The 13,544-nt window shown below is 39.3% G+C and overlaps 1 pseudogene; it reads right to left on the bottom strand.

The window, feature by feature from the left end:
- Positions 1 to 2,700: 2,700 nt before the first annotated feature.
- On the bottom strand, positions 2,701 to 10,671 carry LOC145876240 (uncharacterized; annotated as a pseudogene).
- Positions 10,672 to 13,544: the final 2,873 nt, after the last annotated feature.

A 13,544-nucleotide genomic window follows, 5' to 3' on the forward strand; every position in this document is an offset into this window, starting at 1 on the left:
TAGAGAACATAACAATACATGACATCTACAGTGGTGATGTTTCATTATAGAGAACATAACATAACAATACATGACATCTACAGTGGTGATGTTTCATTATAGAGAACATAACATAACAATACATGACATCTACAGTGGTGATGTTTCATTATAGAGAACATAACAATACATGACATCTACAGTGGTGATGTGTCATTATAGAGAACATAACATGACAATACATGACATCTACAGTGGTGATGTGTCATTATAGAGAACATAACATAACAATACATGACATCTACAGTGGTGATGTTTCATTATAGAGAACATAACAATACATGACATCTACAGTGGTGATGTTTCATTATAGAGAACATAACATAACAATACATGACATCTACAGTGGTGATGTGTCATTATAGAGAACATGACAATACATGACATCTACAGTGGTGATGTTTCATTATAGAGAACATGACAATACATGACATCTAAGTAGCTGAATATGATTATGGACTAACAGTTTGAAGGACACAACTCATGTTGTTCTGGTTAAACAGTGGGGATTTTTTTTACAATTAGGAAATAATATGTCATGTTTTACTCGTACCTCAGCCAGCATTGTGAATGGTTAGGAAATAATATGTCATGTTTTACTCGTACCTCAGCCAGCATTGTGAATGGTTAGGAAATAATACATCATGTTTTACTAGTACCTCAGCCAGCATTGTGAATGGTTAGGAAATAATACGTCATGTTTTACTCGTACCTCAGCCAGCATTGTGAATGGTGTCTGATGCAGTGACATACTAGACCATGGCAGTAAATCTAATACTTAGGTGTTTTTAGGCATGAAAGGTCTGGGGTGGTTATAAGTTACATCTCTGGCCATGCTGGCAGGGTCTGAATCAAACCCAATGTCCAGTAGGATTGATCTGTTTGATCCAATTGTTTGTTTCAGTTTTCAGGAGTTGAATCCTTTAACATATTGTTGATTTCAAAATTTTTCATTTTCAACAAATGAACTGGGTTGGTTGAAAAGTGATACTAAACTTACATACCAGCACTATTTTGACATAGTGGAAGATATACTGAATTTATACTGTTTTTCATACTAAGATGGACCAAGATACGTGTTGCTTTTGCACATATTTGTTCATTAGTTTTGCAAAAGTCTGTTGATTGTCAGTCATTGGGTTCATTAGTTTTATATGTTCAAATCAAGCTTTATTTATACAGCACATTTCAGACATGGATGAAACACAATGGCTTCACAGGGAAAAGAAAACAAAAAAACAATGAAAATAAACAGCAATATTTACCACAAACATAAGAGGATAAAAAAAATGAAGAATAACAACTGAAAGACTAATGAGCATTCTAAGGAAAATTAATTGATTACAATATTAACAATTGGATGTTATATTCAACCATAACGAGATGGACAAGCCAGCACAGGTGTAACACATTGACTAACTGAGGTGACACCAATCAGTGCGTCCTACGTGCTAACGAGCTAGACGGGCTAACGAGCTAGACGGGCTAACGAGCTAGACGTGCTAACGAGCTAGACGTGCTAACGAGCTAGATGTGCTAACGTCCAACCTCAAAACATAAATGGAAAAACCAAAGCCTGTAACACCTTCCCCCTTAAGACAAATATATCCTATATTTTTGATGGACAAGTTTGCTCACCACCAACAGAAAACAACTTCCATTTCACATTATAATCAACTACAATGCTTCACCTTCACCAATATAAACATGGTGTCTACTGGCTGTCAACAATTAAAAACAAGAAAAAACACGTATTTCTAAATAATAATATACAATAGGATTATTTGTTTCTCCTTTTTCTTTCTATAGAATCCTAAATCCCACTAGCTTCTAGAACTCTCGTCTTCCTAAAACTCACTAGCTTCTAGAACTCTCGTCTTTCTAAATCTCACTAGCTTCTAGAACTCTCCTCTTCCTAAAACTCACTAGCTTCTAGAACTCTCGTCTTCCTAAAACTCACTAGCTTCTAGAACACTCGTCTTCCTAAAACTCACTAGCTTCTAGAATTCTCCTCTTCCTAAAACTCACTAGCTTCTAGAACTCTCGTCTCCTTGGAACGAGCCCAAACAAAACTCATCTCCAATACGGAAAAACATGCAGTCAAAATAAATTGTGATCCATGGCAACGGACTGGCTAAACGCAAAACACAAAACTTTTTAACTGCCCACCCTTGAGACAATCAGCAACCAAGTTGTCCTGACCACAGACATGTCTGATTTCAAGAGGAAACTCCTGCAATATCCGTAGTAACTTTCCACCTCATTGCAGAGCTTCTCTCTCTTTCCAGTGTTCACTAGATAGGCATGTTGTTGGATCGGGGCCCAGTCCCCAATGTCATGCTCTAGTACATTTGGGTTGGCACATCTGAGAATGAACCCTGATATTCTAAAAGCAGGGCAACAGTGATGCATTTACATTTAGGGGTCGCTGAACAAAGGAACACAACACTTATTTGTCATCACTCATCGATATCATGTTGAAATCAATTGTGCGAGAGGAGGGAGATGAGGTTGCACGTCCTGTTAAAACTAACAGCTCAAAAACCACATGGAATATGGGAATAATGTGTACATCACTGGTTAGAGGACAATTTGTAGAAAACATCTAGCTACATTTTGAAGTGTTGCATTGTGATTCCAGTGGGTCACCAATATGGTAAGTGTAACAGAACTCTTTTTTTGTTAGTCACTTTTTGTTAAATCACATAAATAGTAACTCTTCCATTTCAGAGCCTGGATTTTTCCCCCTGAGGCTAAAATCAATTGAACAACAAACGTTTAGGGTTCTACATTCTGACGTTATTAAAATACTCCTACTACAATGTTAAAACATTCTACATTGTGACATTATTTCACTGATATCATGAAACAACTCCTTCATGTAGTTTCTGATGTTTGATCAGAGATCTTTTATCAGAGTATCTCTTCCCACACTGATCACAGCTATAAGGTTTCTGTCCTGTGTGTGTTCTCTGGTGTTTAGTTAGACAGCTAGATGTAGTAAAACTCTTTACACATTGATCACAGACATAAGGTTTCTCTCCTGTGTGTGTCCGCTGGTGTACTATCAGGCTGTTTAGCTGAGTAAAACTCTTCCCACATTGATTACAGCTATATGGTTTCTCTCCTGTGTGTGTTCTCTTGTGTATAGTTAGATAGCTAGATGTCGTAAAACTTTTCCCACATTGATTACAGCCATAAGTTTCTCTCCTGTGTGTGTCCGCTGGTGTACTATCAGGCTGTTTAGCTGAGTAAAACCCTTCCCACATTGATCACAGCCAAAAGGTTTCTCTCCAGTGTGTATCCTCTGGTGTGATTTCAGAGTTTGTAGCCGAATAAAACTCTTCCCACATTGATCACAGCCATAAGATTTCTCTCCAGTGTGAATTCTTTGATGTATTTTAAGGCCTAGTGAAGAGTTGAATATTTTCCCACAGTCAGAGCAGCAATGAGATTTCTCTCCTGTGTGAACTCGCTGGTGTTTCTTGAGGAGTTCTGATCTGGAGAGACTCTTCTCTGCCTCGTCAGCATCATGATGTTGTTGAGGATCCCCAGGATCCCAATAGTCCCGTCTCTCTCCTGTGAGAACAAAGTCAGGCAGATGGTTAAAGGTCCACAACAGCAGAAATCCACTGTTTATTTGAGGTAAAAGGTGATGCCCAGAGCGTACCCATGAAGTTGTACAACAATTGACGTCTGTTAAAATATTTGACAATTAAGACAGTCAACTTAGCAACAATCATATTTTGTCTTGTTTTCACACTAGTAGTAACTAGAAAAGTTTTTAAAGTTGTTGAAACCCTAAGCAGTGTGCCAGATGACTTTTGGTCTCCAATATTGGCCCCTTTCTGTGTTTGCTAAAATTGCGACACGAGGTCAATGCGCACACAAAAATGATTGCAGAAACACTTCCCTGCTAATGAGGAAACCACTAGTTATGGATGTAGTATATCTGGTAATGAGGAAACCACTAGTTATGGATGTAGTATATCTGGTAATGAGGAAACCACTAGTTATGGATGTAGTATATCTGCTAATGAGGAAACCACTAGTTATGGATGTAGTGTATCTGGTAATGAGGAAACCACTAGTTATGGATGTAGTGTATCTGGTAATGAGGAAACCACTAGTTATGGATGTAGTATATCTGCTAATGAGGAAACCACTAGTTATGGATGTAGTATATTTGGTAATGAGGAAACCACTAGTTATGGATGTAGTATATCTGGTAATGAAGAAACCACTAGTTATGGATGTAGTATATCTGGTAATGAGGAAACCACTAGTTATGGATGTAGTATATCTGGTAACGAGGAAACCACTAGTTATGGATGTAGTATATCTGGTAATGAGGAAACCACTAGTTATGGATGTAGTATATCTGGTAATGAGGAAACCACTAGTTATGGATGTAGTATATCTGGTAATGAGGAAACCACTAGTTATGGATGTAGTATATCTGGTAATGAGGAAACCACTAGTTATGGATGTAGTATATCTGCCTGGAATCAAAAAATAGTGAGCAAAGATTTTAGTTTTCACAATGTATTCTGAATATTACAGCACAAGATCAGGAGTGCTACTCAAGGAAACTCACATTAAGCTCTGTGTCTATTCACTAATTCACCACCGTGGGGGAAAACTCAGGGGAGTTCTCATAGGCTGACAGCAAATATAGCCTCCATTTACAGGTTGCTTATGAGTGCATTTCACATTAAATATGGATTATAATTGTAAGACTCGCTTGAATCACCTGCTTAATATGTTTGTGTTATTGTCGCATATCAACTGATTTATACTTAAAAAACACTTCAACCAGTAAAATGCTCTATGGCTAGCTTTAACATCAGCCTGACAATGAGGGTTTGTACACTAAGTGTTTAACAAATTGGCCCATAACTTCACCTAACAATAACATAGACCAACTGTAAGACCCATAACTTCACCTAACAACATAGACCTACTGTAGGACCCATAACTTCACCTAACAACAACATAGACCTACTTCACCTAAGACTATATATAATTTAATATTTCAGGTGAAACATGGAAACTAACATGTCTTTGTCATGACATTTCATAACCTGATCACCAGATAATTTTGTGAATAATCCCACTAGGCTACTCTGTAATGTGTTGTCATTCTAAATGTCCTGAATATAGGAAAATAGCTCTGTGTGTTGTACAATAGCCTATCCATCAAGGAACAGTTCTCTACACATTATGAGCTAAGTATCTCTGTGTCCAAACAGACTAACGAGACCCTACTGTAAATCAAGCAGACAATAACACTTTATAAACATACATTTGTTAGGGATGTTGGATCCAACATGGAGAACGGCATAACTGTCTTTACCAGAGTAATGAATGAAGAAGCACTTTGGTTGTTGTTACATGTCGTGATGTTTGTCATGTGACTGTCATTCAGAAAATGATTTCCTGGATCAGCTGATGATAGTTGAACATGTGACTGTAACTAAACAGCTACAGTATTAAGTATTATGTGTAATTATTGAAGAACGACGTTAATGACAGTATCTATTTGGGTGTTGTCAATAAAGTTAAGGTGACTCTCGGTTAGAACCATTGGATTTAGCAAACTCTGAAATTATTTAGGATTTCTGTGCCCATAAAAACTGTTTTGCCAGCGTAACATAAGGAGACACTAAATGTTACGTAGTTAGAGAGCATTTCAGAGATCTGAATACAAAAAACTGTCCTAACAGGACAATAACCTAAACCACAAGGCCAAATCTACACTGGAGGAGCTTACCAAGATGACATTGAATGTTCCTGAGTGGCCTAGTTACAGTTTGGACTTAAATCGTCTTGAAAGTCTATAGCAAGACTTGAAAATGGCTTTCTAGCAATGATCAACAACCAACTTGACAGAACAGGAAGGATTTTAAAAAGAATAATGAATATTCACATGAAGATCAGTCTCCTATTGGATGACATCACGACTTCCCATCAAGCCAACTCCTTGGAGGCCTTACTATGACATCACTCACTCCGTCTAGTTTGCAGTTGTCTAAAAAAACACTATTTTGCGCAAAACATTTATTTGTTTCCCTTTAGTGTGTTTATAATTTACTGTATTTATATATCACTTTTCAACAGGAAAGGACGTCATGAACAATTCCGACAGTACAAAAACATATTCAAGTGTAGAATGCCCTTTTAAAATCACACATTAGTTCAACAACTGCAGAGTTTGTGTCCCTGTTTTATAAGATAGTACTCACTGTATTTACTGGTGTTAATCAGATCAATGTCCCTGTTTTATTAGATAGTACTCACTGTATTTACTGGTGTTAATCAGATCAATGTCCCTGTTTTATTAGATAGTACTCACTGTATTTACTGGTGTTAATCAGATCAATGTCCCTGTTTTATTAGATAGTACTCACTGTATTTACTGGTGTTAATCAGATCAATGTCCCTGTTGGATTGGATTTCCATTGATTATTTTTGTGTGATTTTGTTGTCAGCACATTCAACTATGTAAAGAAAAAAGTATTTAATAAGATTATTTCTTTCATTCAGATCTAGGATGTGTTGTTTAAGTGTTCCCTTTATTTTTTTGAGCAGTATATATCAAATTAACCTGAAATATTACTCAACATCCCCCGCTGGTGGTGAAGAAGTATAATCCACCTAAACTAACAGTACGGGGCTGATAAACTGGCTGGTGTTCATGAGTTTATAAAACACATACTTTATACATGTCATAAATTACCTGCATTGATGAGACACACAGTGTGGATGAATGATCAGTAGGCGACAGGATATAAATAGTACTCCTAACGAAGATGCAGTGAGGATGAATGATCAGGATATAAATAGCACTCCTAAAGAAGATGCAGTGTGGATGAATGATCAGGATATAAATAGCACTCCTAAAGAAGATGCAGTGTGGATGAATGATGAGGATATAAATAGCACTCCTAAAGAAGATGCAGTGTGGATGAATGATCAGGATATAAATAGCACTCCTAAAGAAGATGCAGTGTGGATGAATGATCAGAATATAAATAGCACTCCTAAAGAAGATGCAGTGTGGATGAATGATCAGGATATAAATAGCACTCCTAAAGAAGATGCAGTGTGGATGAATGATCAGGATATAAATAGCACTCCTAAAGAAGATGCAGTGTGGATGAATGATCAGGATATAAATAGCACTCCTAAAGAAGATGCAGTGTGGATGAATGATCAGAATATAAATAGCACTCCTAAAGAAGATGCAGTGTGGATGAATGATCAGGATATAAATAGCACTCCTAAGATGAGGCATTTTCCAGTTTGCTACCAACTTGAAAGAGGGAACTTTAGCATAAAACCCACATGGAAAACTGAGATTCATCAAATTACATATAAAGAGAGGCCAACAGAAGTTACTAAAACATAAATTGCTAATTTATGATGTAAAAGTTGGATTTTATGATGTAATGTCAACTTCATACATTTCTATCCCAGGACCACTCAATTTCCAATTTCTCCAAAAAATCTGCTGTGGGTTACCCAGAATCACATTGGGTTACCCAGAATCACATCCTTTATCACTGACTGTAATGTAAACACACGAGCAGCGATCTAAGGTACTGCATCTCAGTGCTAGAGGTGTCACTACAGACCCTGGTTCAAAACTAGGCTGTATCATAACAGGCCGGATTGGGAGTCCCATAGGGCAACGCACAGTGGCCCAGCATCGTCTGGGTTAGGGTTTGGCAGGTGTTTGGCCGTCATTGTAAATAAGAATGTGTCCTTAGCTGGCTTGCCTGTTTAAATGAAGGTTAAATAAAATAAAAAAAATGTAACTTCATTACACCGTTACACTGGCATACAAACTCGGTAGTATAGAGTTGATAATACATATGACGTTGGGAAATAGTGAATTGTGGGTAGTTTAGAAGATTTACCAAAATAAGTTAATACATTTGTAATAATGCAAAAACATAACTGTTTGTACTTATAGGTAACCATATCGTGACTACAACTAGCTTACTAAGTCTTCAACCATACTGTGTTGTTACGCTGGTGAGTAAAAACTCATGCTTCCTACACTTTAACTTGTCTGACATCAGTCAGGAGGTTAAAGCTTGGTCGCAAATGGGTCTTCCAAATGGACAATGACCCCAAGCATAGTTCCAAAGTTGTGGCAAATTGGCTTAAGGACAACAAAGTCAAAGTCTTGGAGTGGCCATCACAAAGCCCTGACCTCAATCCCATAGAAAATGTGTGGGCAGAACTGAAAAGCGTGTGTTAGCAAGGAGGCCTGCAAAACTGTCTCCCTTACACCAGCTCTGTCAGGAGGAATGGGCCAAAATTCACCCAACTTATTGTGGGAAGCTTGTGGAAGGCTACCAGAAACGTTTGACCCAAGTTAAACAATTTAAAGGCAATGTTACCAAATACTAATTGAGTGTATGTAAACTTCTGACCCACTGGGAATGTGATGAAAGAAATAAAAGCTGAAATAAATCATTCTCTCTACTATTATTCTGACATTTCACATTCTTAAAATAAAGTGGTGATCCTAACTGACCTAAGACATGGCATTTTTACTAGGATTAAATGTCAGGAATTGTGAAAAACTGAGCTTAAATGTATTTGGCTAAAGTGTATGTTAACTTCCGACTTCAACTGTAGCTACCTAACGTTAGTTGGCTACTTATACATCAAACTTACCAGTATATTAACTATATTCTAACTAACTACCCAACGTTTATTGACTTGATTATTCACATCATTCTTAGCCAAGGGGTTGTGTGCTTTCTCAGTGGACATTGTTAATTCGGGTGCGTTCCTAAATTCGCTCTGGCTCTCTACTCCGATTTCAGAGCACTCTCGTCTGAGTGTACCGGAGCTTAGAATAACTGAACAATTTACTAGCGCTCAACACCCGTTGAATATGTCCAGGTGTCAGTAAACGTTAAAAAAAGCTCAAATTAAATTGTTGCGAGCAGCACAGTTAGTCACCAACGCTCTGGATAACATGAAAACAGCCTAACCAGCTCTGCTAGGGCAAGTAAAATGGTAAGAGTGAGGTTTTTTCTCATTTGTGTCTAGCAAGCTATCCAACGGTAGCCAGTTCGCTTAGTCTTTGCTTTACTGTCTTTGTGAGGTCAGAACGCTTGGCTCGACCCTACTCCTCAGCCATATAGTATTGGTTTACAAACAGTGGCCTTATACGAGCTCATGTTTTGGTTTCTGATGGGGTAATACAGTTGAATCATTTGAGGCATTTATAAGTTATATTCTTCAAGAATCAATGGCTAGATGGTAAATGGGTCTTTCTATAACTGCCAGTGAAGATTTCCTGTGGGGGTCAAATTGTTAGAGCTGTTGATAAGTCATTGTATAATATTCTGGCAATTATTTTCATGCCATTACATTGAAGGCGAAACATTTGTCTTTTCTTAGCAAGGTGTTGCTAAAATAATGTTAGCCGCTAATGCTAATCGCTAGCTAGCTTGCTAAATGTATTAAGAGTCAAACGTAGCTGGCTAATACTGCCTGGTGCTGGTGTAGGCATAGATAAGATACCGCTGCACAAACATGCTTATCAGAGAGGAATAAGAAGTTTGAATATGTTGGCTAGCTAGCCAGCTACATGAAGTAAGAAAACATGTAATGTAACATCTAATTAGGGTCATCTGGAAACACTGACCAACACTTTGGTTCTTACCATGTCTTCTTCGCTGAGGTTTATTGTCAGACTACACTCATCAGGTGTATTTCTGCCACCTACTGTATGGGGTTGTATCATTCTAATTAAAATTATAGAATACAAAATAAACAGTTTGACTAGTGCAATTTCTCACTTGCGCTATAAACACAACTCAGTCCACCTTCTACACTATTAGTGTGTTGGGATCCTTCTCCTGCATGGCTTCACTGCAGACTTTTGGACATCCACTACCTTCTCTCTACTCACTCCTTCAGCTATTTTCACTGCCTGCACATAGGACACCTGCTGGATGGGCCTGATCCTAGCTACTGTGACATCCTTCATCCGTACAGGGCACTCCAGGATCTTGGGAACGTGATTCCCATCACAATTACAACAACATGCTTCATCTGACTCTTCAACTACGACATATTTATTCCTTGGACAAACACTTGACGCGTGTCCAAACTTTTACAATTGTAACACCGCAGCGGCTTCTGTACATAGGGTCTCACCGCATATCTCACATACCCAGGTTTTACATAAGATGGGAGAATCAGTTCACCAAACGACAGTAAAACCTTCCTGCTATCATTCATTTTATTGACGTGCGTATACCTGGAATGTTTTCCCTAAACCACCCAGCCTCTATGTCCAACGCAACACCAGAGATGACACTTTTAACCGGTGCCCTACTCTGAAAGTCATAGCCTTCCACATCGTACGTCCACATCTTGTTGAGTCACAGAGCTTCTCCTTTTGTGCTGTTGACACACAATCAGCATCATACCGCTCCTGGTCACTCAAACCGATTCCACTTTACCCAATTCATCCTTCACCATCTTTGAGACCTCTAACGGGTCACCCAAAAAACCATCCTTGCTGATGATTCCCACTCCAACCATAAACTGCTGTTCATTACCAACTTTAGCCCCTTTCACTCCACTGTTCTTCACCATCGTCCACTCAGTCTCACCAACTGTACAGAGTCACTGTTCTTCACCATCGTCCACTCAGTCTCACCAACTGTACAGAGTCACTGTTCTTCACCATCATCCACTCAGTCTGCACAACTGTACAGTCACTGTTCTTCACCATCATCCACTCAGTCTCACCAACTGTACAGTCACTGTTCTTCACCATCGTCCACGCAGTCTCACCAACTGTACAGAGTCACTGTTCTTCACCATTGTCCACTCAGTCTGCACAACTGTACAGTCACTGTTCTTCACCATCATCCACTCAGTCTCACCAACTGTACAGTCACTGTTCTTCACCATCGTCCACGCAGTCTCACCAACTGTACAGAGTCACTGTTCTTCACCATTGTCCACTCAGTCTGCACAACTGTACAGAGTCACTGTTCTTCACCATCGTCCTCAGTGTGCACAACTGTACAGAGTCACTGTTCTTCACCATCATCCACTCAGTCTGCACAACTGTACAGAGTCACTGTTCTTCACCATCGTCCACTCAGTCTGCACAACTGTACTCACACCAATAGAATCCCACAATGCTTCCTCCATTGCTCCTCCAGTGATCCCCTGGACTCCCTGCTCTTTGCTGTGAAAGATGAGAGTTTGTGTTCTCGAAGTAGCATCTATATTGTTCTCATTCCAGTACAGTTGCTGCTTCACCAACTTTTTGAATAAAAAAATAGTGAAAATGTTGTCCATATCGCCCAGCCCTACCTAGCCTAGCTAGACTAAAGAGCCTCCTGACTAACGTTGGCTAGCATGCATAACTTCTGGTGAATGAAGCTTACTTGTGTTCCCCCGGGCTTTTAAAAGAGATTTTGTGACAATTAGCTTAGGAACTGTGTGTCACAGCATCACAATGTGAAATGCGATTGGTCGACAGTCTCTTGGACGGGCATTATACGTTTTGACATTTTCTGGAAAAGTTTTTCTTTGGAAACTTTTGTTTACTAGCCTGCCTATTGAATTTGGAATGCGCTGTAGTGCTCATCTCTGAAACTCACTTAGATAATTCCTTTGATACAGCAGTAGCAATATAGGAATATAACAACTACAGAAAAGACAGGAATGCCTATGGGGGAGGTGTTGCTGTATACAGTGCATTCGGAAAGTATTCAGACCCCTCTGTCAGGTTGGATGGGGAACGTCACTGCACAGCTATTTTCAGGTTTCTCCAGAGATGTTAGATCAGGTTCCAGTCCGGGCTCTGGCTGGGCCACTCAAGGACATAGAGACTTATCCCGAAGCCACTCCTGCGTTGTCTTTGCTGTGTGCTTAAGGTCGTTGTCCTGTTGGACGGTGAACCTTCACCCCAGTCTGAGGTCCTGAGCACTCTGGAGCAGGTCTTTCATCAAGGATCTCTCTGCACTTTGCTCTGTTAATATTTCCCTGGATCCTGACTAGTCTCCCAGTCCCTGCTGCTGAAAAACATCCTCACAGCATGATGCTGCCACCACCATGCTTCACCGTAGGGATGGTGCCAGGTTTCCTCCAGATGTGATGCTTGGCATTCAGGCCAAAGAGTTCAATCTTTGTTTCATCAAGACAGAGAATCTTGTTTCTCATAGTCTTAGAGTCTTAAGGTGCCTTTTGTCAAACTCCAAGCAGGCTGTCATATGCTTTATACTGAGGAGTGGCTTCTGTCTGGCCACTCTACCATAAAGGTCTGATTGGTGGAGTGCTACAGAGATGGTTGTCCTTCTGGAAGGTTCTCTCATCTCCTCAGAGGAACAAAGCCTCCTTCACTCACGCCGCCAAACATACCCTCCTAAAACTGACTATCCTACCGATCCTCGACTTCGGCGATGTCATTTACAAAATAGCTTCCAACACTACTCAGCAAACTGGATACAGTCTATCACAGTGCCATCCGTTTTGTCACCAAAGCCCAATATACCACCCAACACCCACCCATAGCACGCGCTCCAGCAAGTATATCTCACTGGTCATCCCCAAAGCCAACACCTCCTTTGGCCGCCTTTCCTTCCAGTTCTCTGCTGCCAGTGACTGGAACGAATTGCAAAAATTGCTGAAGCTGGAGACTTATATTTCCCTCACTAACTTTAAACATCAGCTATCTGAGCAGCTTACCGATCACTGCAGCTGTACATAGCCCATCTGTAAATAGCCCATCCAACTACCTACCATATCCCCATATTGTTTTTATTTATATTTTTTTCTCCCTTTTGCACACCAGTATTTCTACTTACACATCATCATCTGCACATCTATCCCTCCAGTGTTAATTTGCAAAATTGTAATTACTTCACTACTATGGCCTATCTATTGCCTTAACTCCTTACCCCATTTGAAAACACACTGTATATAGATTTTTCTATTGTTATTTACTACTTTTGTTTTTTTGTTATTGACATGTGTTGTTTTTTTGTCGCACTGCCTTGCTTTATCTTGGCCAGGTCGCAGTTGTAAATGAGAACTGGCCTACCTGGTTAAATAAAGGTGAAATAAAAAAAATTAACCAAAGTGCTTTTTCATTCATTACTCTGGTAAAGACAGTTATGCCGTGCTCCATGTTGGATCCAACGTCCCTAACAAATTGATGTTTATAATGTGTTATTGTCTGCTTGATTTACTGTAGGGTCTCATTAGTCTGTTTGGACACAGAGATAATTAGCTCATAATGTGTAGAGAACTGTTCCTTGGTGGATAGGCTATTGTTCAACACACAGAGCTATTTTCCTTTATTCAGGACATTTAGAATGACAACACATCACAGAGTAGCCTAGTGGGATTATTCATAAAATTATCTGGTGATCAGGTTATGAAATGTCATGACAAAGACATTTTAGTCTCCTTGTTACACCTGAAATATTAAATGATTTATAGTCCTAGGT

This window comes from Salmo salar, unplaced genomic scaffold (assembly GCF_965601325.2).
Source record: "Salmo salar unplaced genomic scaffold, fSalSal1 ptg000519l, whole genome shotgun sequence".
Lineage (NCBI taxonomy): Eukaryota > Metazoa > Chordata > Actinopteri > Salmoniformes > Salmonidae > Salmo > Salmo salar.